Here is a 13,518-nt window from a genome sequence, read left to right on the forward strand (position 1 = left end):
AATGCAACCAGATCCTAAATTCGACTCTTAAAACAGCAAGAGAAATATTGAAATACAATTATGAGCTCATTGTCTTCAGTGAGCGAACTCCTTGCCACTGATGTTAAATCGCATCCAAGAGTTATTCCGTACGTACTTTCAGTAATGACTTGAGCAAACTACAGCTACGACGCATCTCTACCAGTCTGTTGCTGTTTTGCATGGAAGCAAGACCAAATGTTGATATTTTGCGACATTTCACGCTTCGAACGATTAAAATTCGCTATAATTTCAGGGATTATTCTGCAGTGAATATGTCAAAATGGATTTTTACAGATTGCTGAGATTATGCTGAAGCGCATATAATGTACTGCAGGCATGATTTGCAAAACTGAGGTAGTTCATAGCTTCAAGAATCAAGTCATCTTGAAGAAGAAACAAGAAATTTAAAAATATACAGGGCTCGTCCGGGATTTGAACCCGGGACCTCTCGCACCCTAAGCGAGAATCATACCCCTAGACCAACGAGCCCACGACAAGCTCTTATGAGGATAAATTTCAGGATCAGTTCCGTGCCAGTAACAGGTTCCGCCAGCGTGACCTACACTGCGTGACGGAACTCACGCCGCCTCGTGTCTCAGTTGCTTTCACGTCTTCATATGAAGCATCTTCACAACGATTGGATATCCAGTTTTATGGCGCTATACAATAAGTTCGTTGATTTGAAAAAAGCGCATGGGGCCTGAATATGAAAAAATATTCTGTCGAAACTGATTTCTTTCGGAATAAAACAAAATATCTTAAAGTGTGCGGCTGTTGGTAAAGTTTAGTGACATTGAAAAGTACGTACCAGCCGATGTTCGCTGGTCGTAATGGACCAAATGAGATTGAACACTAATAAATAGGTAGGGTTCCCTGCTGTTTCTGCTATAAGAAAAGGACATTCTGTAAAGGTCCAATGAGTGGAAAAGAAAAGTGAATCTGTGAGTCATTGGCTTCGTTATAATCATCAGGGGACGTTGTTCCTTTCCCAGTCACTTCGATGTCAGTGAACTATCATTTCATTTCTACCCTCCCTTCCTGCTTCTTTACCACCAGCTCCCAAATTTTTCTCCTTCCTTTTTCCTGTGTGTGTGTGTGTGTGTGTGTGTGTGTGTGTGTGTGTGTGTGTGTCAATTGAAAGAGAATTTTGGAAAAGGATTAAAACTGTAAGGAAAACACATTTCGCCGCGCGGGATTAGCCGGTCTAGGGCGCCGCAGTCAAAGACTATGCGGATGGTCCTGGCGGAAGTTCGAGTCCTCCCTCGGGCATGGGTGTATGTGTTTGTGTTTAGGATAGTTTAGGTTAAGTAGTGTGAAAGTTTAGGGACTGATGACCTTAACAGTTAAGTCCCATAAGATAAAAAAAAACACATTTCAATGATTAGGTTCACAGACGATATACTCTTTCAGCACGTATCAACAGAACACCTAAAAAAAGGTGCTTGAACGAACTTAGAAACATATAAAGTGCTGGCAAGATAAAACTGGCGTGGAAAATATTTAATGCTCCTTGAGGCAGGCAACCCGACTTACATCACCTGTCCCCACAGTGGATGCTGCGAGTTGGGCTGCCTGCCTTAAGATGCATTAAATATTTTGCACGCCAGTTTCATTTTCCCACGCTGTGTATCGATTATGCACAAATAGGGAGGGGATGAAAATAGTCAAGAGTAGTTGGAAGGTGAGTAATCACACGCTTAACATCACCATATGAAACGACATTTTAGCGGAAATAGTGAAAGAAATCTATCTGGAGAAAATAATTGTACGGAAGTAGAAAAAGACATGGGAAGAAAGCCTGTCAGTCGGATACAGACATGAAACTGACGAAGAAATGTCTGAAGGTACGTTTATAGCAAAGCGGTACATAGGAATGAAGTTTAGTCCACTGGAAACAACTAAAGTGCATTGTTATCGAGAGAGCGTTGGAATTCAAGTAGACTGGTGAAGTGCTAAATGAAGACGTACCAAAGGGGGTAGGTGAGGAAATGCGAGACTTCCTCAAGACGCAGAAAATATTCCCATTCATATTCAAAATTCTGTAGCATGAATGAGTTAGAACGCGATATGAATACTGTAATTGTTATTATTAGAAAGTAAGCATCCCTCCGAAGTGCAACGACACATTTGAAGGAGACTTTAACATGTGTTAAATAAATGCAGAAGTATGATCAAGACATTCAGTCACACTAACACAACCTATCAGTGAAGCTCTGCTTTCTATTGTAAACGCGGGCGATGCAGACGTAAATTGCACCCTGTACTGCCAAACACCTAACAGAAAGAAGCACGAATCGCAAAAGAACCAACTATCGACATATTCGGGGTTGCAACGTGTTCCGGCCGGTGTGGCTGAGCGGTTCTAGGCGCTTCAGTCTGGAACCGCGAGACTGCTACGGTCGCAGGTTCGAATCCTGCCTCGGGCATGGATGTGTGTAATGTCCTTAGGTTAGTTAGGTTTAAGCAGTTCTAAGTTCTCGGGGACTGATGACCTCAGATGTTAAGTCCCATAGTGCTCAGAGCCATTTGAACCATTTGCAACGTGTATCACGAATTTCTTCGCACCTCAAATCTACCTTATCTTGACTGAAAATTGTATGCAGATAAGAAAAACAAGCTATCTGCTAAAAGCAGGTTGTAACGCTACTAATTCTGGTGCAGGCAGCCTATACCCAATAAGCAGTGTTCGTATTGGCTGCTCGCGTGAATAAAGCGAAAACGATCACAAGTAGAGTGAACATAAAAGACGTACAACTGAGAAATTATTTCAGGACAAAAGTAATTAAGAAGAAGCTTGACAAGTCAGAGAGTACAAGGGACAGTCAAATGAAAACGACACGTATGGAAAAAAAAAGTAACTGTACTGTTTGTTATTCCAAAAGTAATAGCCACCGCTCTTAATACCTACATCTCACTGGAACTTCTTATTTATAAAAGCGAGTAAACTGTCTCTAGAAGCCTTCCTAAGAGACAATCTCCATTCCTTCCGAACTGACCATGCAAACGTAGACGAGATGTGGCTCAAATTCAAAGATATAGTAGCATCAGCAATTGAGAGATTCATACCTCATAAATTGGTAAGCGATGGAACTGATCCCCCATGGTACACAAAACAGGTCCGAACGCTGTTGCAGAGGCAACGAAGAAAGCATGCGAAGTTCAGAAGAACGCGAAATCCCGAAGTTTGGCTAAAATTTACAGACGCGCAAATTTGGCACGGACTTCAATGCGAGATGCCTTTAATAGGTTCCACAACGAAACACTATCTCGAAATTTGGTAGAAAATCCGAAGAAATTCTGGTCGTATGTAAAGTACACAAGCGGCAAGACGCAGTCAATACCTTCGCTGCGCAGTGCCGATGGTACTATTACCTCTAAAGCGGAGTTATTGAAACGCAGTTTTCCGAAATTCCTTCACCGGGGAAGACGAATGGAATATTCCAGAATATGAAACACGAACAGATGCTAACATGAGTTTCTTAGGAGTAGATACCTTCGGGGTTGCGAAGCAACTCAAATCGCTTGATACGGGCAAGTCTTCAGGTCCAGATAGTATACCGAGTAGGTTCCTTTCAGATTACGCTGATATAATAGCTCTCTACTTAGCAATCATATACAACCGCTCGCTCACCGATAGATCTGTACTTACAGATTGGAAAATTGCGCAGGTAGCACCAGTGTTTAAGGAGGGTAGTAGGAGTAATACATCGAACTACAGACCTCTATCATTGACGTCGGTTTTCAGGAGGGGTTTGGAGCATATACTGTATTCAAACATTATGAACCACCTTGAAGGGAACGATCTATTGATACATAATCAGCATGGTTTCAGAAAACATCGTTCTTGTGCAACGCAGCTAGCTCTTTATTCACACGAAGTAATGGCCGCTATCGACAAGGGATCTCAAGTTGATTCCGTATTTCTAGATTTCCGGAAAGCTTTTGACACCGTTCCTCACAAGCAACTTCTACTCAAGCTGCGGGCCTATGAGGCATCGTCTCAGTTGTGCGACTGGATTCGTGATTTCCTGTCAGGAAGGTCCTAACTCGTAGTAATAGACGGCAAATCATCGAGTAAAACTGAAGTGATATCAGGTGTTCCCCAGGGAAGCGTCCTGGGACCTCTGCTGTTCCTGATCTATGTAAATGACCTGGGTGACAATCTGAGCAGTTATCTTAGGTTGTTCGCAGATGATGCTGTAATTTACCGTCTAGTAAGGTCATCCGAAGACCAGTATCAGTTGCAAAGCGGTTTAGAAAAGATTGCTGTATGGTGTGGCAGGTGGCAGTTGACGCTAAATAACGAAAAGTGTGAGGTGATCCACATGAGTTCCAAAAGAAATCCGTTGGAATTCGATTACTCGATAAATAGTACAATTCTCAAGGCTGTCGATTCATCTAAGTACCTGGGTGTTAAAATTACGAACAACTTCAGTTGGAAAGGCCACACAGATAATATTATGGGGAAGGCGACCCAAAGGTTGCGTTTCATTGGCAGGACATTTAGAAGTTGCAACAAGTCCACTAAACAGACAGCTTACACTACACTCGTTCGTCCTCTGTTAGAATATTGCTGCGCAGTGTGGGATCTTTACCAGGTGGGATTGACGGAGGACATCGAAAGGGTGCAAAAAAAGGGCAGCTCGGTTTGTATTATCACGTAACAGGGGAGAGGGTGTGGCAGATACGATACGCGAGTTGGGATGGACGTCATTAGAGCAAAGACGTTTTTCGTCGCGGCGAGATCTATTTACTAAATTTCAGTCACCAACTTTCTCTTACGAATGCGAAAATATTTTGTTGAGCCCAACCAACATAGGTAGAAATGATCATCAAAATAAAATAAAAGAAATCAGAGCTCGAACAGAAAGATTTAGGTGTTCGTTTTTCCCGCGCGCTGTTCGGGAGTGGAATGGTAGAGAGATAGTATGATTGTGGTTCGACGAACCCTCTGCCAAGCACTTAAATGTGAATTGCAGAGTAATCATGTAGACGTAGATGTAGATGAACATTGGAAAATGTTTGCGGTTGCCTACGCATCTGTGATTTACCCAGGAGTGCACCTCTTCTTTCGAAGCAAGTCGACGGACACGAATGTCTTTCTGCAGGTCATCAGAAATAGGAAAAGATATTTATGGAACTTCGGGACTGTATGGAGGATGTTTAAGGGCTCCCTAATGCAACTTTTGCTCCGTAGTCGAAACAAGCTTAGCAACATGTGGGACCTCTTCGAACTGAAACGAAGCAGCTAGCCATCTGGTTGTTCCGCAGCGCCCCACACTGAAAGCACTACTTGACGAAACGCTTTTACCACACAACGAAAGACGTGACTTCCCTAGCGGACAAGGTCATTGAAGAGATACACTCTAAGCCCCATGAGTGATTCGCATATCGTGTGTGTATACACAATATAAAATTTTTTGAATAAATTCGTCTCGATCGCAAATCAGATTCCCTCATTCATTATGTCTCAGATATCTGCCATTAATATTAAAGGAACATGAAGAGCGACAAGTGTTTGTTTTACAACGTCTGACTCCATAAAGTTAAAGGTCACAAAATATTTTTGGAAAGTTTATTCGTCAGAAATGTTTCACTTTCCGTGCCTGTATTAGGACCTCTGACTAGTCAGGGCGTCAGAAAACACCTGGTTCAAAAATCGTAAAAAGACGTAAATTCAATCCAAAACGTCGTACAGTGACAATACAGATACCCCCAACTGCTCCTCCCTTCTTGTCTCCCAACATCCACCATTTCTTCACTGATACTACCCATCATTCTTCCATCCTTATATCGCCACCCTCCTACCGTCATCTATTCCCAACATTTTTCACCTTCAACAGAAGACGACCCTTCCCAGAGCAGTTCCTACGACATTTACTGACAGAGAAGTAGTTCAGTATTTTACATAGAGTTTAAAATGTGTTCCTGTTACTTTTCGTTTTACCTTTTCACTATTGTTTTAAAATATAAACGAAGGAAATCAAGTTCCTTATGTGTAAAACCTTCGGTTAATTTCATCTTTAAAATTTTTTTATTCACTTTTCTGTTAGTGCTTTTTCCTCTAAGTTATTTCTACTTGTACCTTGGGTAAATAGTAGGCTGAATGTACTGTTGACAGTCTACTCCTTGCCAATACGGGGTGAGGGGAATGACGAAGCAACAAACGAAAGAAAGTCATTTTTAACAGACGGAGTTCAGGGGGTGACTTGAAAATGAAGAACCAAGTAAGCGACGAAGGGTGTTCAGTAATTTATGCAACTCATTTTTTTTTCTCGGCGAGTTTCGGGACATCGTGGAGCTTCAGCCCCTATACTTTCATGAAGTTCCGCTAAAAGGCGTATGTAATGGATGAGTGTTCCAAGCAAGGAACTGTCATTGAATTTCCTTCGGAGGAAAACCAGAGCTTCGCAGATATCCATAGGCGCGTCCAGAATGTCTATGAAGACCTGCCAGTCAACAAAAACGAGGCCTCAGTGCTGGCGTAAGCTGTCGCCAGCACACAGGTCGGCAATGATGTAGTGCAGAGATCGACAGTAGGTGCTGGCTCAATCGTGCCTATCACGCGAGAGACCAGAGACACACCGACAAGCAGTACGCCGCCAACGCCCTCTCGACAGCATGTATTTAGGCCGCGACGATGACTGGAGGGCCTGACTGACTTATTCTCCATTTTGGCGTCTGTCAGTATATTTGCAGAATGCATCACATGGTACAGTGCATAGCAACAAGACTAGTAACTGTAGCGAGACTTGTACTGTCCCATCAGTGAGATTAAAGTCTGTAATAGCAAGATTGTCGATTTTGTCTGCAAGTGGACTATTACTAATGAACTTGTACCACAACATATGGGCTCTATTTCAGCTAAGTGAATGTACATGTAAATAAAGAAATTTATTAATCCATGTGTGCATTTGTGTTTCAGAAAGAGGATCCTGGGAACCCATAACTCCCTCCACCCAAGCATCTGTTTCACCATGGAGGCAGAGAAAGATGGTGATCTCCCGTTTCTGTATGTTTTGGTTCGTAGAAAAGGAGACTTCTCCTTGGGTCACAGTGTGTTCCGGAAGCCTACGCACACAGACTTGTATTTACAAGCTACGAGCTGTCATCATCCCTCACAGCGCAGCGGTGTATTACGGGCGCTAGTGCATAGGGCTAGAGCCATCTCAGATCAACAGCTTATCGGCAGAGCTTAGCCATCTCCGCTCTGTGTTTGCCCAGAACGGGTACCCCGAGAAGCAGATCCAGAATGCATTTCGACAAGCACGCTCCAAACCTCAAGAACAGCCTGAAGAAGCAAAGAACACCACGGGGTTCTTTTTTCTACCGTATGTCGGTGGCGTGTCTTTGAAGATGAGCAGAATTTTCAAGAAATACCGGATTAAATGTGTTTTCCGGCCTCCAGCACGAGTGCAATCAGTTCTGGGCTCTGTTAAAGACAACCTCGGTCTGAGGAGACCAGGAATATATAAAATCCAGCGCCACTGTGGGAAGTCTTATATTGGCCAGACGTGTCGTACGCTTAAAGACAGATGCGACGTACATAAACGTCACACAAGGTTGGGTCAGCCAGAGAAATCTGCTCTTGCTGAACACTGCCTTGACAAAGGGCAAGTCATGAACTATGCAGAAACCAAGAGCCTCTCGTATGCTTCCTCATACTAGGGCTCCATTATCAAAGAGGAGGTCGAGATACGTATAAGCAGTGAACTTTAAAACAGAGACTCGGAGTTTCACCTGAGGCAAGCCTGGGAGCCAGCCTTGGCGGCACTAAGAAATCTTCAGCCGCAGATTAGCAACCTCACCGAGTCAACGCAAATGGGAAACCTTAGCGCAGATGCTTTAATCGCGCGCCAACACCTCGCGTGCGCGAACGGGGTCCGTCGCTCCCGGCCGCATTTCCCGCGCCGCGGCGCGCTTCCGCAGACCGCGACCCGTTTCTCCAGCAGAGCGCTCTGGTGTTCGACGCCGTTTACGATTGGTCGTCGATGACGTTATGCCCCCGCTAGCGCCTGCGCTGTTCTAGAAAGCCAACATATAAATTGCCGAGCTTCTCAGCGACGTGAAAGTAGCACCTGAAGGTGGCGGGCAGTTGTCTCGCTGAAATATTGTGCAGTTTTTACAATATTATCCGGTGTAATTCCCGGGAACCTATCAAGCAGATGCAGCGCTGGGAAAGCCTCAAACAGCAAAACCCATAACAACATCATCTCCCTCGTTTCTTGCGGTACAAGACTGTACAGCCTCCTTCATCATCGCAACAAGGTTGCGCAAACCTCACTGATCTCCCGCATGTCAGCGGGCCAGACTCTTCTGTGACTCCTGCAGTGCTGGAGCGTACGGGCACTCTCATTTGAAATAGGCGATGGATCAGAACCAAAGTCCTCGCTGCATAACTTGACGCCTCTGTTGGTTGTAATGACAAACTCGTCCACTAGTTTGGGTATTCAAAAGTGTGTGCCCTCTGTGGTTCTAGCCCCCTCCCCCCCCCCCCCTCTCCCCACCCCCCCAGCAGAAGAGCATAAAAAGCATGGAAGGACCATCCATGTTGAATCGCTATAGCATTACAAAGCTGATCTTAACAATTTTTGTGGAACATCCTCACAGACGATCAAACATGGGTTCACTTCGAACCTGATAAAAAACGGCAATCTATGAAGTTGCGTCAAACCGCCTCACCTTCGAAGAAACAGTTCAAACCATACTCCTAAGCGCGTGAGGTTTTCTGGAAGACTGAAGGGTTTATTCTGCATGATGTCCTCCCTCATATTTCAAAGATCAACTCTTAAATGCTTTGTGATACCCCATGCAAACTGAAAAAAGGGCTTTAGTATTTTCTTCGCCACAAAAATGGAAACGAACTTTTCCTTCCCCATGCCATCGCAAGGCCTGCACCGTAAGGAGCTCTCCCAACTTAACTGGTCTGTTCTTCCTCATTAACCTTACAGCCCGAATCTCGCACGAACTTTCATTTGATTGGCCCAATGAAGGATGTATTCTGTGGGAAGCACCACATGGATGATGGTGAGGTTATTGATGATTGGCTCCGAGGTCGACCAGACGAGTGGCAACGTGCAGGCATACCTGTACAGGCCCTCCCAGTAAGGCGGCTAAGGCTGTCGTATTGCACGGAGGTTACGTTGAAGAATTTGGTTTTTAGACAAAAGAATGGAGAATAATATAGTGTTTCTGTACAATCTTCCAAATCTGACTGCTATCCGCCAGTGGCTTTAATTGATCGAACTCCTGTACAAGGGCATTGACTCCTGTTTTTGGATCAGAAATAACTTTTTCTGTACTGATCCTGGTAGATTAACCATTATAATTGAAATCATATTCGATTCTCCAAGTGGTAATTCAGATACAGGTTCTTTTCTAAATATGACCAAAACAACTCTTTATAACTCTTGCATTCACTTCTGTTGATATTAGCTTCTTCAAATAAGTCTCTTCTTATGCAATATGGTGAGCTGCTTGACAAATATTCCCTCAAACAGTTGTTTGAATGCACAGGATAGGTGTTTCCTAAGTCAGAGAACTAAAGAAACTTATACACTCGTATGAACTGATCCTCAGGCATTGCATAATATTTTATTTTATCTCTCTGTTGTTCCTGCTCATAAGAAGCTAGATTTTACTGTCTTTCAGTCTCCACCTGAGTAGCATACTGATAAAGTACTGTAATAATTCTATCTCCGGACTACCGCCAATTTTTTGAGAATTTTTTCCAGTTCTGAATGAATTACACCTGCATTCCCAGAATATGTGATCTGCAGTACCTCTACTCTGTTGAACTGAGGGTGTTCATAGATTTAAGAATCACGTCAGCGTGAAAAAAAAACAAGAAATTTAAAAATATACAGGGCTCGTCCGGTATTTGAACCCGGGACCTCTCGCACCCTAAGCGAGAATCATACCCCTAGACCAACGAGCCCACGGCAATCTCGCGTGAGGATAAATTCTTGGACCAGTTCCGTGCCAGTAACAGGTTCCGCCAGCGTGAACGACACGGCGTGACGTAACTCAGGCCGCTTCGAGAATTGGTTCCTCTAAAACACGATGAAATCACAGGCAGACGCCGATCCAGAGAATGTGTAACTCCACTGCTGTTAGCCTGCAATTTTATATTATACGGTAGTTGGTTTCCAGAAAGCCAATTAAATGAGAAGCAGACAGTACGAAAATAAGTTCGAGCACGGACTTGAGACAGGATCTGTGAAGTGATCTTTAAGTGAGATTAACTGCGATTTTTCTTTTTATTGTTGTCCAATACAGTAACAACAACGTTTGAGTGTCAGACTTCTAATCTGTTACAACTCCATAACGTCTTATAATTGATTTAGTCAATCTTAATTAACCTCATCTAGGTCAGCTTAAATGCATAGTTCGATAGCGTGGCGACTCTAAATCAAGTGCGAGGAATGAGAATGCCTCTCAAGAAATGGTTAGACATGCTCTTCCTCACAGAAGAGAAAGCATAAGACAAGGAATTGGACAAAATTATAAACTAAGTTTAACATACGACAATGTAATATTTTAGGCAAATAAAAAGTAGCCTTTATATGATAAGACAGGAAATTATATTGGTGACTGAGGAAAATTAATTCAATAGTTCAGTTTTGGCTTTCATTAAACTTACTTAGTTATGCAAGATGATGCAAGACAGAGTTTCCTACGTGCAACCTGACGATGTGGAATATTTGGGCAGTGTTACACGTCCTTATCTCAAGCTGGATGCGTGGTCTATCACCTGAAAGACACACCAACACATTTCATTGGTTGTTTTAAGGATTCTCGTATATGGAGATGAAGCATAATCCGCCATCCGCTTTGCTCGAGCTATAGAACAGAGAGACTCTGTGCGACTCGACGGCACTGTCAGAAAATATCAGAATGTGGTGACTGACGGGCTTCGGTTATTTCCTGGTTTCCACACCTGTGCGCGATGCAGATTTTTAGAATCAGCAATAATTTTCGTTTAAGTTTCCAAATGGTGTCAGTACTTAGTAGAATATATGTGTTACTTTCGTGTGTAATTAGCTCGCTACACTGAGCTACTATCAATGTTCCCGTATATCACCTAAACAGCGCAACATTCGTAATTAAGAGAAAATATGGTGGCATCTCACAATAATAGTGCAGATAATCATTATCATTGTGATTGAAGGTGACTGAAGACTTGCAAACGTATGGAGTTCCTCGCTGTTTCTGCTGAGTGTGTGCTCGCGTTTTGCCTGTATGTCTTTTTTGCTGTTGTCCCAGAACTAACAGGCAAGGGTATCTCAAATTAGTGTAACGCATGATTCCAGCCTATTATTACTGTTCAATTCGTACATCAGAAATGCCATAAAAAATGATAGAGAATTTTGGAAAAGGATTAAAAGTGCAAGGGGAAATGATTTCAATTATCAGGTTCACAGACGACGTACTCTTTCAGTAAGTATCTACAGAACACCTAAAAAATCTGCTTGAACGAACAGAGACCTATACAGGGCTGGAGAGATAAAACTGGCGTGGCAGATATTTAATGCACCTAGAGGCAGGCAACCCGACTTACATCATCCGTTCCCAGTGTGGATGCTGCAAGCTGGGCTGCCGCCTTAACGTGCATCAAATATTGTGCACGCAAGTTTCATTTTACCGTCCTGTATATGGATTATGCAGCAGGAATGAAAGTGGTAAGAGTAGTTGGAAGGTATTGACTTTCTTTAACGTCATCGAGCGAAACGACACCGCAGTGGAAAAAGTGAAAGAAATCTGTCTAGAGAAAGCGATTGTGCTGAGGTGGTTGAAAAAGGCTGGAATAGGGGAAGAAAGCTCGACTCAGTCGGTTATAGACATGGAACTGACGAAAAAATATCTGAAGTTGTACTTTTGAAGCACACCGGTGTGTGGGAGTGGAAAGTAGTCCACTGTAAACAACTGAAGTGCGATATTATCGAAAGATAGTTGCAATTCAAGCAGAGAGATGAAGTGCGAAATGAAGATGTACTAAAGGGAGTGGGAGAAGAAAGAACTCTACGGTAGTCCGTTACATAAGAGAAGAAAGGTTAATGGACACTTCGTCACGGCACCCTGAAATAGGTAGTTCTCGTTGTAAGGAGAGCTAGAGCGCAAAAAGAGTGAGGACACACCAAATCAAAAATATATAATACATTGTAGAACATACTGGGAACACTAGTTACGCAGAGGTGAAAATATCAACACGGAAAAGGAAATAACTGAAGTAATACACCTAGCCAGTCGAAAGAGTTACCTGTCAGACTTTAACCTGGGAGCATAGCAATTATGACTGCTGTACTAATGACCAGAAAACATTTCCATTCTTATTCAAAATTTTGTCGTATAAATGAGCTACAACTCGATATGAATACTGTAAGCATCCCTCAAAAGTCCAACGAGAATTTTGAAGGAGGCTTAAACATGTGTCAAAGGAATGCAACAGTATGGTCAAGTCGTTCAGCCACTCTCACACAACTTGCAAGTAAAGCTGTGCTTTCTCTTGAAAACGCGTGCGATTCCGGCGTAAATTGCATGCTGTATTGCCTGACACCTAACAGAAAGAAGCATGAATCTCAAAAGAACCAAGTCTCGATGTATTCGGGGTCGCAACGTGTCTCACGAATTTCTCTGCACCTAAAACCTACCTTATAATGGCTGAAACTTGAATACAGAGAAGAAAAATACGCTGCTGAAACCAGGTTGTAACACTATTAATTCTGCTGAAGGTAGTCTATTACCAATAAGCGGAGCACGTATCTGCTACTGACTTGAGTAAAGGGTAAACGAACACAAGTTGACTGAACATAAAAATCATACAATTGAGAAATTATTTAAAGCCAAAAGTAATTAAGAAAAACCTTCACAATAATTCCAGTTATCATTCAATGATAAAGCATGAAGGTTCACAAACAGTGGATATATATGTCCTCCAGTGGACTATGTGCAAATACAGTACCACATATCTCAAAAAACATAGAGATTTCATCCAATTTGCCTTCAAGTCCCCAAAAAACTATTTACTGAATCGGAAAGTATAAGGGACAGTTAGATAAAATGAGACAGTCGAAACAGTCGTAGCAATTTGTGGGCCCCCCGCCGGCAATTTGCTTCATACGAATCCAACTATAAACTCTTTTCCATGAAGGCATTGACCATTTTGTCTTACAGTAGAATAGATGTACGAGGACTGCCCAGAAAGTACGTTCCGATCGGTCGCAGAACGGAAACCACAGTGAAAAACAGAAACGTTTTATTTGCAACTGTTAGGTACACCTTCCACATACTTCTCTACACAGTCGCCGCTCCAAATTCGAGGGTTGTCGTAGTGCTGTATCAACTTTCGATTATCCTCGTCATAGAAAGCAGCCCCCTGTGCTTTCGGCCAGTTATCTGCACTCGTCTGCAGCTCATTGTCTGTGGAAAAATTTTGTCTTCATAGCCAGCTGTTCTTGCGAACAGAGATGAGACTCATGGGGAGCCAATTACAGACTG

At 43.0% G+C, this 13,518-nt stretch overlaps 2 non-coding genes across 2 annotated transcripts; both read right to left on the reverse strand.

Annotated features, from left to right (window-relative positions):
* Nucleotides 1-438: 438 nt before the first annotated feature.
* On the reverse strand, nt 439-510 carry Trnap-agg (transfer RNA proline (anticodon AGG)). Its single transcript has one exon. It is a non-coding gene; the product is annotated as a tRNA-Pro (tRNA).
* Nucleotides 511-9,886: 9,376 nt separating this feature from the next.
* Trnap-agg (transfer RNA proline (anticodon AGG)) lies at nt 9,887-9,958 on the reverse strand. Its single transcript has one exon. It is a non-coding gene; the product is annotated as a tRNA-Pro (tRNA).
* Between the last annotated feature and the right edge of the window lie 3,560 nt (nt 9,959-13,518).

The sequence above is a fragment of the Schistocerca gregaria genome, chromosome 3, assembly GCF_023897955.1.
Source record: "Schistocerca gregaria isolate iqSchGreg1 chromosome 3, iqSchGreg1.2, whole genome shotgun sequence".
Classification (NCBI taxonomy): domain Eukaryota; kingdom Metazoa; phylum Arthropoda; class Insecta; order Orthoptera; family Acrididae; genus Schistocerca; species Schistocerca gregaria.